This window comes from Manis javanica, chromosome 7, assembly GCF_040802235.1.
Source record: "Manis javanica isolate MJ-LG chromosome 7, MJ_LKY, whole genome shotgun sequence".
NCBI lineage: Eukaryota > Metazoa > Chordata > Mammalia > Pholidota > Manidae > Manis > Manis javanica.
The window spans coordinates 74,177,570-74,190,883 of NC_133162.1; positions in this window are offsets into that span (position 1 = coordinate 74,177,570).

Genomic DNA, 13,314 nt, shown 5'->3' on the forward strand with positions numbered 1-13,314 from the left:
TATTTAGACGATCAGTTCTTTCTTTTTGAAAAAAGTAGCTTGCAGGCATGCAGTTTAGTTAACCCCACTTCTCACTCCACCCAATGCTAAACCAGTTTGTCTTCTGCATCCTGTTGATGACAGTAATTAATGCTTTTCTCTTCAGAAATCCTATTTTAGCTGTTTCTTCTTCAAACTCCTCCTATTTTGGATAGCCTTTCCCCTGCTCTACAGAGGTAATTTAAATGTAAAATATGGTTTCTTTTTTCAGAGTTGTTGGTTGCATTTCCTCTTGCTCAGCACAATGTGCAGTGTGAATTTCTGCTGAAAGGCTCCTGGGGATTTGTGCATTCCCCAGAGATAGGAAAAGAGGAGGGCTGCGACTGCCAACCAGTAGCTTGGGAGGGAAATATGTTATCTCTATTTTACTGGCTGAAATAGGAGGTCAAGCGGTTAAAAGTCATGGATTATAGGAAAGGAAGCAAGAACCCCTTTTTTGAAAATCAACAAATACTCTTTCTTATCACTGCAGTGAGATTTGATGTTTGCTTTTGCTGTCCAAAACTTTTTCAAACGGTTGATCAAATTTCCTTCACTGAGATATTCCAGCAATGTCTGGATAGAACTCCTGGCTCATCTTAGAAAAGTGTATGCTAAGCTTCCAAAGTTGTTTGGCCAAGCCAGTTTCTCGCCATCTGTGAAGGGAGTTTCGCGGCGGCAGGATCCATCAATTCTGTCCCACAGTGACGCCAGCATGTCATAGGTGGTAACCATAACCTCTGTGTCTACCTTGGGTCAGCCCCAAAGTCTCTGGTCTTTGCTTAATCTTGGCCAGATCTTAAGGTATATTGAAGGAGTAGGGAATGGGACACATTACAAATTCTTTTGCAAAAGGAATTACAGACTTCTTAAAGTAACCACAACAAAAGTAACAGAGATCAGATATCTAATTATCGTTTCCCTCGCAAAAAACAAGGAAAGATAACCTGCCTGAAATATCAAAGAAAGCAAAAATGTGAGAAAACCTGCGTCTTTAAACTAGCCCAAGGTCAGTGGCTTATGGCCACAGATGTTGAGGAATTTGTGCCAGAAATAATGCAGATGGGAACCAGGAAGTGTATGACCAATTGGTATGATATCTGAGATAGACTTCAAAGTAATTCATCTGGAGTGTGGGAAATAGAGATGGAGAAGTTATGAATGAAATGAAATTGGCCACCGGGTTGTTACTCCTTGAAGTTGGAGGTAAGGTATGTGAAATTTATGTTTCATTTCTCTCTACTTTTAGATATGCTTGAAATATTTCATCATATATATATTTTTAAATATAGAATGCACTTTAATAAATCTCTTAGATCCATAAGAATATATTTTCAAAGAGCAACTTCACACATCTTTATATGAGTTTCTTTTTTTTTTTGAGAGGGCATCTCTCATATTTATTGATCAAATGGTTGTTAACAACAATAAAATTCTGTATAGGGGACTCAATGCACAATCATTAATCAACCTCAAGCCTAGTTCTCAACAGTCTCCAATCTTCTGAAGCATAACGAACAAGTTCTTACATGGTGAACAGTGCAAGGGCAGTCATCACAGAAACTTTCAGTTTTGATCACGCATTTTGAACTATAAACAATCAGGTCAAATATGAATATTCGTTTGATTTTTATACTTGATTTATATGTGAATCCCACATTTCTCCCTTATTATTATAGTTATTATTATTATTATTATTTTTAATAAAATGCTGAAGTGGTAGGTAGATGCAAGATAAAGGTAGAAAACATAGTTCAGTGCTGTAAGAGGGCAAATGTAGATGATCAGGTGTTTGCCTCTAGACTAAGTATTAATCCAAGCTAGACAAGGGCAACAAAACATCCACGGATGCAGAAGATTTCTCTCAAAACAGTGGGGGTGGGGTTCTAAGCCTCACCTCTGTTGATCCTCAATTTCTCACCTGATGGCCCCCTGTGACTGTGCCTGTCTTAGGTTGTTCCTCCCTTGAGGAATCTTACATCTTCCGGGGCCATACAGGGAAATGTAAAGTTGGAAAGTGAGAGAGAAGCAATATTGTTTGAAAAGGTTGGCTTTTTACTTCTTTGCAGATTTATGCCCTGTGGCTTTTATGCCCAGCATTTGTCTTGAGGTATCTTTACCACTTGGAAGAATTATGATACTCGGTAATTTCATTATGAGGCATGAATTCTACTTAAGGGTTGTAATTAGGAAGGAAGAAGAAAAGCTATAGAAGTAGCAGATGGAAGAAAATATGGGAAGATTGATTATTTCTTTGACATATCTTCTTGTAGAGTAACATAAGCATGTATAGGTTTTAAACTACTTAAATTGTGCACACACATTAACATAATAGGAATACAGCTACATAACCAAAGCAGACCTACAATTACCAGCCATCTCCAGTGAAACCAAGAAAACCAGTTAGGCACCCTAAGCATTTGTGAAAACTTATCAATGATATGATGGATATTGTCTAACTGAATTTGAATAGTTAGAGAAAAATCAGACAAATTAAAACAACACATTCCTGGGAACTGTTCACATCCCATATGTTCTTTTAACAGTAGATAGTCTGTAGTCGCAAGATTTTGGAGCGCTGCCACTTGCACTTTCTTAATTCTTGGTTGAGTTCCAACAGTATAGATCCAGACAAATTTGCTGTTTTACTGTAAGCACAGGCCAGCTTAGATATCTCCTTCTTCATTCCAATGGCAAGTCCAGGAACCGGTGGGATGAATGCAGCTACAACTGCAACAGCGTCAGGATCTTTGTTGAAGTTTTTTCTTGTTCATCTTCTGGAATGACTCTTCCAGAGAATGTTGATGTTGGAAGTTGTTCTTCGTATCGTATCTTAATTCGTATTCTGGGTAGCCAAATTAGGCTTTGATCCTCTGTATAAACACAAACAAACCCTTTGCCCACACTTTGATATGCCCTTTATACCACTGTGAAGAACTTATTGGAGATCACCATACAGGAACTGCTTTTTTTTTCTTTTTTTTAAGAGAAAGGAATATTATCAGAAAAATGTACTTCCATAGCTGATCATCTGACACCCTTCAAATGATCAAAACTAAGGATATTGAATCGTTGATTTACAGTTAGTTTTATCCTATCAGGGAGTAATCCCCCTTTTCTTTCATTTTTTTTTGCTATAATTAATCTACAATTAAATGAAGAATATTATGTTTACCAGGCTCTCCCTTATACCAGGTCCCCCCCACAAACCCCTTTACAGTCACTGTCCATCAGCATAGCAAAATGTTGTAGAATCACTACTTGTCTTCTCTGTGTTGTACAGACCTCCCCTTTCTCCTACCCCCCCATTATGCATGCTAATCATAATACCCCCTTTCTTCTTCCCACCCCTTATCCCTCCCTACCCACCCATCCTCCCCAGTCCCTTTCCCTTTGGTACCTGTTAGTCCATTCTTGGGCTTCTGTGAGTCTGCTGCTGTTTTATTCCTTCAGTTTTTGTTTTGTTCTTATACTCCACAGATGAGTGAAATCATTTGGTATTTCTCTTTCTCCGCTTGGCTTATTTCACTGAGCATAATACCCTCTAGCTTCATCCATGTTGTTGCAAATGGTAGGATTTGTTTTCTTCTTATGGATGAGTAATATTCCATTGTGTATGTGTACCACATCTTCTTTATCCATTCGTCTACTGATGGACACTTGGGTTGCTTCCAATTCTTGGCTATTGTAAATAGTGTTGTGATAAACATAGGGGTGCATCTGTCTTTTTCACATTGAGTGCTGCGTTCTTAGGGTAAATTCCTAGGAGTGGTATTCCTGGGTCAAATGGTAAGTCTATTTTGAGCATTTTGAGGAACCTTCATACTGCTTTCCACAATGGTTGAACTAACTTACATTCCCACTAGCAGTGTAAGAGGTTTCCCCTTTCTCCACAACCTCACCAACATTTGTTGTTGTTTGTCTTTTGGATGGCAGCCATCCTTACTGGTGTGAGGTGATACCTCACTGTGGTTTTAGTTTGCATTTCTCTGATAATTACCGATGTGGAGCATCTTTTCATGTGTCTGTTGGCCATCTGTATTCCTTTTTTGGAGAACTGTCTGTTCAGTTCCTCTGCCCATTTTTTAATTGGATTATTTGTTTTTTGTTTGTTGAGGTGTGTGAGCTCTTTATATATTTTGGACATCAAGCCTTTATCGGATCTGTCATTTACAAATATATTCTCCCATACTGTAGGGTTCCTTTTTGTTCTATTGATGGTATCTTTTGTTGTACAGAAGCTTTTCAGCATAATATAGTCCCACTTGTTCATTTTTGCTGTTGTTTTCCTAGTCCGGGGAGATATGTTCAAGAAGAGGTCACTCATATTTATATCTAAGAGGTTTTTGCCTATGTTTTTTTTGAAGAGTTTTATGGTTTCATGACTTACATTCAGGTCTTTGATCCATTTTGAATTTACTTTTGTGTATGAGGTTAGACAATGGTCCAGTTTCATTCTCCTACATGTAGCTGTCTGGTTTTGCCAGCACCATCTGTTGAAGAGACTGTCATTTTGTCATTGTATATCCATAGCTCCTTTATCAAATATTAATTGACCATATATGTTTGGGTTAATGTCTGGAGTCTCTAATCTGTTCCACTGGTCTGTGGCTCTGTTCTTGTGCCAGTACCAAATTGTCTTGATTATTATGGCTTTGTAGTAAAGCTTGAAGTTGGGGAATGAGATCCCCCCTACTTTATTCTTCTTTCTCAGGATTGCTTTGGCTATGGATCTTTGGTGTTTCCATATGAATTTTTGAACTATTTGTTCCAGTTCATTGAAGAATGTTGCTGGTAATTTGATAGGGATTGCATCATATTTGTATATTTCTTTGGGCAGGATGGCCATTTTGACGATATTAATTCTTCCTAGCCACGAGCATGGGATGAGTTTCCATTTGTTAGTGTCCTCTTTAATTTCTCTTGAGTGACTTGTAGTTTTCAGGGTATATGTCTTTCACTTCTTTGGTTAGGTTTATTCCTAGGTATTTTATTCTTTTTGATGCAATGGTGAATGAAATTGTTTTCCTGATTTCTCTTTCTATTGGCTCATTGTTAGTATATAGGAAAGCCACAGATTTCTGTGTGTTAATTTTGTATCCTGCAACTTTGCTGTATTCCGATATCAGTTCTAGTAGTTTTGGAGTGGAGTCTTTAGGGTTTTTTTATGTACAATATCATGTCATCTGCAAATAGCGACAGTTTAACTTCTTCTTTACCAATCTGGATTCCTTGTATTTCTTTGTTTTGTCTAATTGCCATGGCTAGGACCTCCAATACTATGTTAAATAACAATGGGGAGAGTGGGCACACTGGAGGTCACTGGGGCTCAGGAACAAGGAGGGGTATTTAAGGGTGTTATAGCTAGTGACAGCAGAGGGACAAATTTTACCTGCCCCTGGTGCCCAGGTTCACATGACCCTCCCCCACTCCAGCCCCACCCTGTTTGCTTTTATGAAGGACTGGTTGGAAATAGAAGGTTGTCACAGGGACGTTCCTCCTGGAGGACAAAACAGTTCAAAGAGAACCGCAGAAGAGCCCGGGTACCCCACCCAAAGAGCTATTGGGGAAGCACTAGACTAAGGTACCAAGGTATTCACTGCCTTGGTCTTCATGTCACCTTACTCTCAGGGGAGCTGAGACAGAAGAGGTGATACAGCAGAGAAAACTTAGCTCCATTTAAGGGAGGATTTTACAATAATCAAATCTGGAAGAAATGTGCTGGGCTCCCAGGGAGAAAGGGAGCTCCCCCCACTGGATGGGAGGGTGTGTGTGGAAGAGGGGACCCAGAGAATGGGCCCACACTCCAGGGATGGGTGTGCCTTTCCACCCTGGAGTCTGCGGCTCTCTTACCTCACAGCCCCAGGACAGCATAAGGTCACTGCCTGCACCTCATGCCGAGGTTGGCCACTCTGTAGTCCTGTCACCCCATCACCAGGGGCCTGTTAGAGTCATGCCTGCTCAGGTCCTGCTGCACCTACTAAGCCAGGAGCTCTGGGGGCACAGCCAGAAATCTGTGTCCTAAGAAGTTCTTGGGCAGTTCTGATAATCTCTTAAATTTGAGAACCACTGGTCCAGAGCAACAATTTCTCACTGAGATAACCTATGGAGTAAAATGTACTGCCACCAGTGTCCCACCCTGAGGACTGATTTCCCTGGTCACAGCCTGGGAGTCAGCATCCCCACAAGCAGCACTGGCTGAGGCCCCTGCCCTGAGCTTCCCCAGGGGCTCTGCTGCCTCTAAACTCACTTTTCATGTCTTTGCTGCTCTGCATTTCATTTACTAAATCCTCTTCTTGGATTCGCCTTCTTTTTTTTATTTTTCCATCTACTCCTTTCCAACGATAATCTCCTTTCCAAACACTGATGGGAAAAATTGTTAAACAAGATAGATACTTGTGAGCATGTCTTTTGTCTGGGGGTTTGCACAAGTATGCTAAAAATAGTACATTCCATTTTGCCTAATGCTTCAGTCTATAGTCCTGGGGAATTACAGCATTTTATATTGAACTTGAGAAACTAAGTTTTTTTTTAAACAAAATGAATAGTATAGTTTCTGGTCACATAACATATTAACATATATTGCAAATGTAACCACATGTAAGTGCTCAGAGAAATATCACCTTGTTGCATTATTCAAATGATGATCACCTGACCAAGGCAAAATCCTCAGGGAATGTGGGTGTCAGTGACAAAACCAGGCCACGCTTTGCAGAGACTTGACTTATGGCAGTTCTGTGGCCTTCCTTCTTGGGATAGAAAGTTAGGCTTTGACCAAAGAGAAGGTAAGCAAACTTGGACTTGGCTGGGTGACGGGAAGAGAATTCCAGAGAGGTGAGCCTGTAGGAAGGCCCGCTGCCCTCCGGGGAGCCCTGGCAGGAGTGGCCGTGTGTGGTGGGGAGCAAGGTGTCCGCCTGGTGGAGCTGGTGGCCAGGGTGGAGGACAGACCGTAAACTTGTGAAGGAAGCAATGGAGAGTCTGTGGGTTGTGAAGGAAACTGGGCAGGGCAGAAATGGTCATCAGGGAGGCATCTTGGTGGAAGGCAGGAGCTGAAGGATAAGTGGAGCCATGTGGTGGAACATGGTATGAACATGTGAACAAAAACCATGGGGAAGGAGCATTTCGGTGTTGGGAACCTCACAGATTTGTTCCTCCTTGATCTGAATCCTGTGAAACAGCTTGTGCATGTGTTGGGAGGAGATAGAAGTCATTCCTAAGCTGCACTGGACATTTCTGCATATCCTAAGCAATCTCAGGGTGGGAACCAGGTTGAGGGGTGGGTGTGGGGGTGATACTGGTGGAGGGTCTGTCTTATTTTACTTGGATTCTTGTTTTGATGGGAGACCATCTGGCTGCTCTGAGAAGGGCTCTGTCTTTATTACACTGGTACTGGTGGTGCCGGGCCCACTGGCAGGACAGATGGTGGAATGAATTTGCTGAAGCTGGAATAATTGGGAGTGAAAATTAAAGTTGAGAATCTGAACTCCCAAGAACACATATGTTCAAAACCATGGAGACCTGTGGTTTGTGAACCGTCAACAAAATTCAGAAATGGTGAAATCCAGATGGAAGTTTCTCAGTTCACAGGTGAAGTAGCCAAAATGGTTTGCAAACCACGTCCTTGCCAGCAGACTTATAATCAGATGTGCCCCATGTGCCCAAACCTCAAAGGAATGCCTGGTTCTAAGGAGCCCTAGGGTTTGGTCCAGAGACACGACTGTCTCAACCCTTCCAAAGCTGCAGGTCAGGGAGCGACAGCTAGTGCTGTGATGTAACCTCATATGTTTGTGTAAATATGCTATTAACAAGTAATTGACATTTCTTGCAGTGATTTAGTGGTGGCCTGAGGATGGACACTTAGGAGTTAGAAACTTCCCTGGAGTTGGGCAGAGTTGGGACTCTTACCAATGGAGCCAGGGCCCCGGGGACAGGGCCCAAAGCCCCAGATGAGTGGGGCATCTTGTGGGAGGCTGAGCCAGGGTCTAGGGGGGCCCAGAGGATGGGTGTGAGGTTGCAAGAAGAGAGCAGCACGGGGATGGGGAACGGAAGGGCAGCAGCGAGCTGAGCCCTGGGTGGGTGGACTGCGGGCCTCTGTATCCTAAGGCCAAAGCCAGGGCACTAAGCATGTGAATTTGGGACAGTTCCTGACCTTTGGCTTTGTGACAGTGTGTGCCTTTGTGCACCTCGAACAGCTCAGGCCAACCCAGCAGGACCACACTGGGGGGCTGGGATCCTGTATGCCCACTGTCCTGAGCCCGTGGTTGCCCAAACTTGCGGCCTGTCAGCCAGCACTGGGATACCCAGCAGGGACTTCTGTGCAGCTTGTGTGCACCAGACTCGCTGAGAGGCAGGGTCGCCCTGAAGCCAGGGCAGCCCCTAGCCCAGCAGAGGGTGAAGGGTGCCAAGGCCTTCTGGGCTCGAAGTGACTCCCTCTGGTGACCATAGCCCCTAGCACACCTTCCTTTTATCTTTCAATAGTTAGTCTGAAACACACAGGAAGGAGTGACAGGTGAGACGGAGCCTCGATAAAGAATGCAAAGACTCAAGATTCTGCTACTTTCACATACATGGTTTAGGGAAAGAGCTCAACTAGACTGTTTGCTCATCTGCAAAATGGGGATAGCATTTCCTTGGCAGGGAGCATGGAGCATCAGGAAGTGTGTCCCATGCCCAACTCATGGGAGGATATAGTGAAGGCTAGGCTGGTACCCTGCCCTGAACTTGGGCACCAGCTCTGCTTCACCTCTGGGCCAGTCCAGGGTGGTCCCTTTTCCCTGCTCAGTGAGCTACGGACAAGGAACCCCAGACAAGGAACTCGGGACTCAGAGAGGCTTGGAGATTGGCCAGGGTCTCAGGTGGTCTGTGGTGGGCTGGGCACTGACCTTGGGCCCAGTGATGCCCCTCTTCCCATGCTGGCCTTCCTGTGTTGTCCTGGCCTCTGGGGACTGTGAGGGTCCCGAGGCCTGGCCAGGAACACGGGGGCCCCAGAAGGCAGCCCCAGGCTCTGGTGGAGAGAGGAAGGCCAGTGGGAGTGGGACCTGTGCCTGAGGCCTTCCCAGACTTTCCTGGAGGGAGAAGAGAGGCAGAGAACTAGGAGAGGGACTTCTGCCATTCTAGGAGGAACTTAGCACACCCCACAAACTCATTGGTCATTCGATAAGGTGGCCATAGAGTTTGCCATTCAATTAGGATGTTCTGGGAGAGCACGGGTCGTGTAGGCCACAGGCACACACTGGGGCTCTCTGGGCACACTGGGGCACAGGGCCACTCTATTCCCAGATGACTTTGAAAGGGTTTCTGAGCAACATCACTGATGCCCTTGATTGCCCAGGAGATGAGCCCTCATTCTCTCTCTTCAGGAATTTTGGGATTCACATCCACCCTTTCTGGGACCCCAGGCTCCAGGCCCTGGCTCCTTACACAGACCCAGCACACAGAGCCATAGGACCAGGCCTGGGGAGGCCAGTGGGGGCTCCACGAGCCCTGCCCAGGTGGCACTGGGCTCCCTAAAAGGCCCCATGGTAGTGTGGGGCCCTGCCCTGCTGCCCCCTGAGAACACAGGCCTCATGCTGAGATCTGGTTTCATTACTCTAGGAAAGCTCAGAGGGAGGGCTGTGCCTCTCCTGGGATGGCTCAAACCCAGCCTTTTCCAGAGAGCGTGCAGAATGCGCTTGGATTCCAGAGCTGCAGCTCAGCGTGCGGCGTCGGAGCTGCTGAGCCTCCCTGTCCAGTATGCCTGGGGTCAGCGGCATCTTCACAGCCAGACTAGGCAGCTGCCTCACTCTGGGAGGGCTGCGCTCGCTGCAGGTGGGGAAGCTTGACATGGGCAGCTGGTCATGACTGCTGTCTTTGGGCCTGAGACATCACCACCTTGTTGTAAAGCCTACAGCTCTTTATGAGAGGAGAAAAGCAGCCATTAGATGTGTACTGAAATTGTACAATGTCTCCTGATTTTTGAAACGGAATTTTTAAAAAAACTTATTAAATCGAGGAAATCTAATGTTATCTGTCTTCGTTCCTTCTCCTCAGGGAGGGTGAGCAAAATTCAGATTTTATGTGCACGGGAGTAGTACACACACATTTTATACCATAATCTACAGTAAAAATTACATTTGACATTATAAAACATATGCATACACACACGCACACATGTGTACAAATTGTTCTTCCTCTTAGATGTGACATAGGCCAATGTTTAAGCATATTACTCTCATTTCTTCTCTGTTTGATACTATTTTGATTTCACAGCCTGTTGCTGTCCAGCATTTCCTCTAGATGGTATCCTTGGGCTGTCCAGGACAGACCCACACTGTCCAGCCCACAGCCCCTGGACGTACACCCCCTCCGCCTGGGGTGCTTTACAAACTGCAAGGTCGGGTTGTCCAGGATCAGGTCTGGCCTCCCCATGTCCCAGCTCTGAGAGGGAGGCCCCACAGCTGCTTTGGGCTTCTGTCTCTGAGTCCATCACACGGGAGCGGGCTGTACCTTGCAGGATTGTGGGGGGACTGAAGAGGACAGTACCTCCATGGTCCTGGTGGGCACAGGCTGCCCCAGAAATGCCAGCTGGATAGAGCATGCCTGACCAAGCATTTATTGTCCCCACTGGGAACTCTGTCCTGCCCACTTAAGGAAACATGCAGTGAATGCATTATCCTTCAGTTCCCCTTGGCCACTGGGAAGGGCAGGCCCACACAGCCAGCTGGGCAGGTGCTTTCACAGAGAAAGAACTGGAAAGAGCTGGTCCCTGGCATCAAGGCTCCAATGTGGTGCTGGAGAGTCCCCAGAGTGGCCGGAAGGAGAGCCACCTCCCCCAAACTCAGGAATGCTCAGGACTGCTTCCTCACAGCCCAGGAGCACATGTGACCAGGGCCAATGTTCAGGGAAATGCCCAGGAAGAGGCAGGGACAAGGTGAGCCTGAGGCTGCATCTGGGGCCTTCCAGACTAACCAAGACTAGGCTCTGCCCCTGAGCAGCTCCCCCAACTGCACTGCAAGGCTTGGCTGCTGTGGAGAGCTGAGCCCAGCAACTGCCACCATCAGCCCTTCCCGACTTCTTGGCCCTTTCCCTGGCCTCCTCCTAGAGGGCTGGCCATCCTTCCGAGGTGTGGCTGTGGGCATCTGCCTCTATGCCAAGCCAGCAGCATCTGGGGTGGACTGAGGCCTCCCCCTGGGCAAGGCAGTGGAGAAGGCATCAAGAGCTCAGGAAGTGAGGTGAGGATCCTGCAGGTTAAGAGCTCGTGTCTGGAGCAAGCAGACCCAGGTGGGAATCCCCACTAGCCACTCCCTAGCTCTGTCCACCAGGCAGACACAGCCTTGGCTTCCAGTGGCTGACCTGCCGACCCTTCTTTTCCATTTGGCAGTGTCTCTGGGGTCATGCTCCTCTCGGCTCTGGGTCCTGAGGTCTGGCCAGCCACCCACGGCCCCATCTTAGTCAGGCCTGAGATGAAGCTCCAGTAAAAGAGATCCCATCCTGGGACCCACACCAGCTGTGCTGTCCTCCCAGGGCCCTACTGCAAAGCCAGGCCTACTGGGCGCAGCCCAGCCCGGACCACCCACATGGTCTGCACAAGGGACCCGAGCAGGTCCCTGAAGGAGGGAGTGCTCAGAAGAGGCCGCCTATGGGGAAAGGGTGATTCTTTAATCTGGACTCACAGGAAAAGAACCACTATATTCTTTTATGCGCTGGAACTTTAGTGGGGAGGGCCAGGCACAGGGGATTCTGAAGATGAGCAGCGTGTGACCACTGGCACACAAACATGGGCATGAGCTGAATTTGGGTCCAACTTGTGACTTCCCAGCGCGGTCTTGAGCGTACAAAGACACAGCCTCACAGCCAGTACTGCTGTCTCCTCTTTAGATGTGAGCAGGGAGGCTGCAGCTCATTAACATCCCCTCTAGCTGTCAGGCCATCATTCAAGAAATCTCTCTAACACCTTCTCTGTGCCAGCCGCAGAGCAATGAGTGAGCAAAACACACCAAGCCCGTCTCTTTCCAGTTCTATGGACCTTCTCGAGTGGGGAAGCAGGCAGTGAACAGTGCCCCAGGCACCAGGGAGGGGTTCCAGGGCTGTGGAGGAGCGCAGGCAGGATGAAGAGGGCAGGGCGTACTGCAGAGGCTTCTCTAACATAGGGATGGTGAGCAGAGACTGAGGAAGGTGGGGGGACCAACCCTGCCATCTCTGGGCAAAGGCCACATGGAGCAAAAGTCCTCTGCCAGGGCCAGGCCTGGCCTGTTCAAGGGACAGGAGGTCAGCGTGGCTGGAGCAGAGAGGCGTGAGGTCAGAGGTGATGGGGCCAGCAGGGTAAGCCGCTGTTGGCCTCTGGAGGGTCTGAGTAGGGTTGATATGGCAGGGCAGCCTGAGAGGTCACTGCAGGGCCCTGGGGTGGGCCAGCTGTGATGGATTCTGGATATATTTTGAAGGCAAGTAATCGGGTTTTTTAATGGTTTAGTTTGGGGTGTGACAGAATAAAATACATTCGAGATGACTGTAGAGCTCTGGCCTGGGCAACCTGAAGTCATTTGCAGAAGCAGGAATGAGCAGATTGGGGGACCAGTAGGAACTAGGAGTTTCTTTCTGCATATGATGCATTTCAGAGGAGGACCTGGGCGTGCCAGCCTGGAGTCCAGGAGGGACATTGCTCTGGGCTCTTAGCCTTTCCTTGGTGCTCAAGGCTGAGAGAGTGAACGAGTCCACCTGGAGCAACAGAAACAGACGGAGCTGTGGGAGTGCCTACTACGTGTACATGTCCTGAGGATGAGGAGAAATGAGGGGCTGAAGCTGAGGAAACAGCCGTGGTCCTGAGAGTCAACCAGAAACTATTTCAAGGAGGCAGGTTGATGTGGTCAAAAGGTGCCGAGGACCTGAGTTCCCTGGACTGAGAGCTGAACCCTGGATTCCCAACACGGCAGTGACCTTGACAAAGAGCTCTTCTAGTGGACCGAGTGGTAGAGTCAGAATGCTTGTTGGAGCAGGTTCAAGGACATTAAGAGAGACAGGAGAGAGATTGGACCTGGAAAATACAGACAACGCTCCTGAGGACCATGTGAGGAGGAGGAGAGGAAGCTGCAGACACTGGGGCCAAGGATATAGCACCGGGTTGTCTTCATTTTCTATGGGAGATACTATAGTATGGTGGACAGTGAAAGATTTTTGGTGCAGGGGAGAGGGGGTGTCAGGAGAGACATCCTTGGGCAGGTGAGGAACACCGGGCTCCATTCAGGGGCAGGAGACCTGGGAGCAGGCGTTCCCGGTGAGGTGTTAGCAGACACTGTGAGAGGGGGGACAGGCAGTGGGGGA